The sequence below is a fragment of the Heteronotia binoei genome, chromosome 13 (assembly GCF_032191835.1).
Source record: "Heteronotia binoei isolate CCM8104 ecotype False Entrance Well chromosome 13, APGP_CSIRO_Hbin_v1, whole genome shotgun sequence".
Taxonomy (NCBI): Eukaryota; Metazoa; Chordata; class Lepidosauria; order Squamata; family Gekkonidae; genus Heteronotia; species Heteronotia binoei.
The window spans coordinates 23,946,215-23,952,220 of NC_083235.1; positions in this window are offsets into that span (position 1 = coordinate 23,946,215).

A 6,006-nucleotide genomic window follows, 5' to 3' on the forward strand; every position below is an offset into this window, starting at 1 on the left:
GAAGTCCGTTGCCGCCAGGCCGGGCCTAGGAGGGAATTTCACACCTCCGTCCCGCGGCAAAGGACTTTGCAAGCTGGCGGTGCCTAAATACTAAGCGATTGCTGCTGGCACCGTTTCCATTTGCAAAGCGACAACTGCAGAGTGGCCGGTGCTCAGCACCAACATAACGCCAACGGCGTCGCGAACCATTATCCATTTCAGGCCCTCTCCTCCTCCAACTGCAGGTGCAACCAAACCAACAGGGCAGTTGTTGTCAGAAGTCTGTATGCACCGAGTGCACGGATGCCCGATGGAGGCGAGGCGCACACTGCCGAATCTTTAAAATTATCGGCACAAAGTCGGGTGATCCGCAGTTAACAATTAATATAGCCTCCCCCGCACTATTTCTGCACCGCCCTTTGCAATCTGGTCCAAAAGGAAAGAATTTAGGAAGCCCCCTCCCCCCGTTTCCTAGATCTGCACGGAACAGAAGGGAAGCCTACAGACTGAAAACGCACACATCCCCCCCCCCCTTCGCAGGGTAAGCTCGCCCAGTTTGCACCCCTCGGGGCTATTTCTCTACGCGGCGGGGGCTGTTCCACTTCGGAGGAGGGGGAAGAAGAGGCTCTTATAATTCTGTCCCCATTTCCTTGGTCTTTTCTCCTTTCCTTTCTCCGCCAAGTCGCTGCCTCCTCCTCCTCCTCTCTTCCCCTCCTCCTCGCCAACTTCCCATTAGCCCCTGCCTGGAGGGACTCACAAGAGGCCGCGCGTGGGCGAGCTCGTTTGCAAGCGAGCCCCGCTGGCAGGAAAGCGTCGCGCGCCACTGGCCGCGTGGGTGGCAGGATGTGCGTCAGCCCAGCGCGGGGGAGGCCGACACGTGGAAGCGGGGCCGACCACAATCCCTGGGCTGGGGGGGGGGCAGCTTCTCTCACCCCCTTTTCTTCGCACACCGGATTTCCTAGTGATTTTTGGAAGCCTTTAGCTCTCGGGCACTAAGAGTGGTAACCGGGAAAGCTGATCTGATCGTCCAATGGAGACGGGTGGGTTATGACTGGTGCAAGCCTGAGAACAAAGTTCCTGGGGGCGAGCCCCCTCCCCGCTTTTAGGGTTGCTAATCCCCAGGTGGGGGCAGGGGATCCCCGGGCTTGGAAGCCCCCCCCCCCCCCCGCTTCAGGGTCATCAGAAAGCGGGGGAGGGAAATGTCTTCTAGGCATTCCATTATTCCCTATGGAGACCGATTTCCCATAGGGTATAATGGAGAATTGATCTGCGGATATCTGGGACTCCAAGGAGGCTGTTTTTTTAGATAGATGCACCATATTTGCAGCATAGGATCCTGTGCCCGTCCCCAAAATACTCGCCAAGTTTCAAGGTTTGGAACAGGGGGTCCAGTTCTATGAGCCCCAAAAGGAGGTGCCCCTATCCTTCATTATTGCCCATGGAGGGAAGGCATTTAAAAGGTGTGTGGTCCCTTGAATTGTGATGGCCAGAACTCCCTTTGGAGTTCAATTCTGCTTGTCCCAACTTTGCTCCTGGCTCCACCCCCAAAGTCTCCAGATCTTTTTTGAATTGGACTTGGCAACCCTACCTGTCCTTGAAGGCAATAGGACTTGCATCTACGTGGACCTGTATCGGATTGCTCCCGATTTGTTGGAAACCGGGGCTTGAGATCAGAGCTGTCTGTATAATAGGGTGTATTCACACTACACTACTGTGTAAGAATAGCAAAAAAAAAAAAAAATCCAGTTGCAAAACACATTGTTTGGTGCAGCGGGAATGCACTGTGTGGTAATGAATGGACTCAATGAAGATCCTGTGAATTTAGAGGGAAGTGTTTGTGAGTTTCCTGCATTGTGCAGGGGGTTGGACTAGATGACCCTAGAGGTCTCTTCCAACTCTATGATTCTATGACTCCCTGCTGCCGCCATCAGCCAGGACTTGAGTGTGTGCAAATTCAAGTTTTTTTAATTCAGGGTGTGGTGGGGGAATGTCCATCAAAACCAAAACACCTCTCTGCAAATGCTTTTCCATGTTGGGAAGGATGAATTGTGCAAGAGTAATACTGATGTGCGTGTAGAGGGAATGTTGTACTCTGGGTGACTTGCAACACCATTCAAAGTAAGAGTAGTGTGCTGATTCCACCAGGCAGACTGGGGAGGTAGGGCTAAGAATGACTCATGGCAACCCTGCAACCTTGTCTGGGTTTTGTTGCACCCGCAAATGGGGAGGAGAGACTAGTCCCCCTCTGTAATCTGCCTTTCTTATCCTCCTCTTAGAGGTGCTGGGCTTCAGTGGTCATACTGCAGTTCCCTTAACCCATGTTGCTCTCCAGGCAGCAACCCTGCAAACAAGCATTTGAAAAGTGGTTCCCACGGATAAAGCAGAGGTGTGGAATTCCTTCCCGACTTTAACAGTGCTCAGCCGCCAAACTTGGCATTGTACAAGGCACGGATTCAAAATGGCAAATTCCAGAGGACTGCAGTTGCTTAGGCCTGGATCAGTTCTACACTGGGGTTCACTGTTAGTCCATTGCTGCCAAAATAACAAAAGGATCATTCTTGTGGCACCTGGAAGACTGACTTGTTTAGTGTGGTTTCAGAGAGTTGGTCTGCAGTAGAACAGCAAGATTTGAGACCAGTAGCACCTTAGAAACCAACAGGATTTTCAGGGTATGAGTGCTTCAGAGAAGCTTCAAGGGGAGATTACAACGTGAGATTGTTGAACTTGGGGTTCATTCACAAATTCAGAATTCAGGGGTGAATTCTTAGTACAGATGCTAATTTTTGGCCCCTAAGTATGTATTCCCCTGCTCTAAACAAGCTGATTACATTTTGCATTGTACTGCATCCTGGCTCCTTTGCAGCTCCCCTCCAACCTGACTTGGCTACAAGGACTCCAGGATCTCCTTTCCAAAGTATTGTGTTGTATCCTTTCTTGAGCCAATGTGACCAAGCAATCTCTAGCTGGGGAAAGCTTATTCCACAATGAATGTGCCTTCCAGATGCCACAAGACCCTGTGTCACAAGGTGAAAAGAAGGCCCCTGTGACAGCATCTCAGATGCAGCTTTATTTAAGTCACGGTTCTCTCCAAAGGCATGCAATTCTGTTTCTGCAAAGAACCAGCACTGGCAGTTGGGACTCGCATAAGGCTAGAGGGAGCCCTGGTGGGAAGCTCAGTTTCAAATGCCTCTGCAAAGGTGGGGGACCCCTTGACTTGGATCTCTAGGGGTTTGTGGGCTGGCACCGAGGTGCATCAGCACTTAGAATCTGCCCCCACCCAGGTCGATGCTGTCACTGTCGCCGTGGGCGGCTGCAGAGTGGGAACCATATGTTGCCGCTCAGGCCTCTCCGAATAGAAACCTTCGCTCAGCTGCTAAAACTGGTCAGGAGGATCCGGCCTCCACAGAGCCAGCTTCCTGCCTACGCCTTCCTCTGGAGGCAGGGAACAGCTCCCAAGACCTCTGCTGCTGAAAAGACAGTAGGTTCCGGGACTGGACAGTGCAGGGGTGGGGTGGGGTGCAGAAGAGGGGGGGGAGACATGATAAATGGATGGTTGAAAACAGGAGCTGAACTTGCAGTCCTACACAGTCCACAAAAGCCAATGTTCTTTGTGCTGCAAAAAGGATCCAAAAATATACTCCCAAGAATCGGCTTCCAGCTGTGGTTAAGGGGGGAATGGCTTTAGGGGCCTGGGGCTCAAAGTTTGAGCATCAGACAACTGAAGAGCACAGAATTCTATTGAATCCTATCAATTAGGGTTGAGGCTCCTGGTTAAGAGGGAAAGTACCATTTTTGAATTTTTCTACAGAGGCTCTCCTTTTGATTCTTGCATCTTCTCCTGCTGCGTTACCCCCCAGAATTTATGCTTGCGCTCACCCAATTCAGCTGAGTGACGGATAGCAAATGCATAGGGTTCTTCTCACAGCCCTACAGTGATGCAAACAGAGCTGGCTAATAGCCAGTTCCGTGCAGCTTCTTGTCTCTGAAATAAGTAGATGTGTAGGTGTGCGCGTGGGGAGGTGTCTTATAAAGTGAAAATATATGAAGGAATTATTTGTGCATGCACCTACATGTAGGTGCAATGAACACTTCTGCAGAGACACTGAAATGGACGTCATCGACCACTGCATATAGGTAGAGGGGTGGGGAGAGTGTTTGCCAGGAAGGTCTTAAAGGCCATCGGACTCAAACTTTATCCTGCTGCTTCAGATCAACAGGGCTGCCCCCCTGAATGTATGTACAGTGGCAGGAGTATATACTCAGATCTCCCCTCCAGTCTTATGGAATCTTGTAATCGCTTTCTCCCATACGCTGAATAACGTGTGCAGACACAAATAACTTTCTGCAGCTTATCTCTTACTGATATCCGCAGTGCCAGATTAAACCCTGCGGCAGTCAAAATCTCAGGGGGCCCCTCACAAATTATCTCAGAGTTGGAGCACCTGCCCTACCACCCGTGGCCTCCCCTGCAGGCACCTTCTCAAAAGCCCCTTTGACAAAGAGAGAGGCAAACTTGGCGATGCCTCCAGCAGCAGCCACACCAGGCAAGTTGGACAGAGGGCGGCTCAGTCGCTGGCTGCGTGTGCTGGCTGAGGGTTGCAAACAAGGGAAATGGGGAAAGCTGACCTGGGGCCCCTAAAGGCATGGAGGCCTATAGGCCAGTGCCTACTTTGCCTAATTGTTAATCCAGCCCTGGATATCCATAGCCCTCCAACCATTCCCTTTCCTTTTTATCCTCAGTCTTCCTTTCTTCACCTTATTTATACCCTGCATTTCTCATTGGAGACCCTAAGCAGCTTTCTTAGGCTCACAAAAGGGTTGCCAAGTCTGCCCTGGCCACCGTTGGGATGGGGGGGGGGGGGGTAGGATTGCCAGATCCAGGTTGAGAAACTCCTGGAGGTTTGGGAATGGAGCCTGGGGAGGACGAGGACCATGGTACAATGCCATATACTCCACCCTCCAAAGTATCCATTTGCTCCAGGGAAACTGTTCCGTTGTCTGGAGGGGTTATTCCTGGGGGGTAGAATCTATAGGTCTTGCATGGAGGTTGGCGTCCCTACTTCACAACGATCCTGCAAGATAGGTTAGGCTGAGAGTTTGTGACTGGCTCAAGGTCACCCAGTTAGCTTCCAAGGCAGAATTGGGATTAGAACCTGGGTTTCCCAGATCCTAGTTTAACACACCACTACAGAAGTCCTTATCAATGTGAATCTTTCCCATGCTGGATGCCAAGTTCTATCTCTTCACCTGCATTGGCAGATTGCAAATTAGCCATTTTTGGAATGTTTGCAGCTGAAGAAAAGCTGAACTGGACTGCAGGGGCTGGTGGAAGCTGTCTGTATACACGAAGAGCCAGTGACCTCGAACGTCCTCTGCTCTGCAACACGAAATGGATTTTAAAGTGGGCAAAGCATCTTTACTCAATAGCAGCGGGGCCAGTCATAGCGAATGAATAACATGATCTCCCCCTTATCGGATTCTCTACCACAATCCTTCCAATGCCAAAAAGTGCACAGTAAAAGCCGAAGGAAACAATACCGTTTTTGTATTTGTCATGTTTTCAAAAGTTACAAGCCATCTTTCCTTCCACTCATTAGGGACTTCAGCCAGTTAGACCACCCCAGGCCAATGCTATTGTTCTGCAGCCATGACTATGCCAACCAATGGTTCCTCTAAGCTGCAGAGTCTTGTGAGCAAAAATTCAACTTTGTGAACTACTGGCATTAAAGCTGTGAGCTACTGCATAAATTAGTGTGTTTTGGGGTCATTCTTCCTGAGCCAAGACAAAAATGTGGGAGGTGCAGGTTAAAAATCTGTGAGCTAGCTCAGCTTAGAGGGAACACTGATCCTAACTGCTTTTAAGAATTCTTGAATTCCTGTAGCTGGGAAATTTTTTTACACACAAGTAATTCTCTTTCAGGACGGGAGGAGCATTTTTTAAAAATTCAGCAGAGGCTCTGTTTGCATGTGGGTAGGGAAAATTGCTCCGCCCCACCCCCTATGATCAAATTAGCCCAAAGCAGGAAT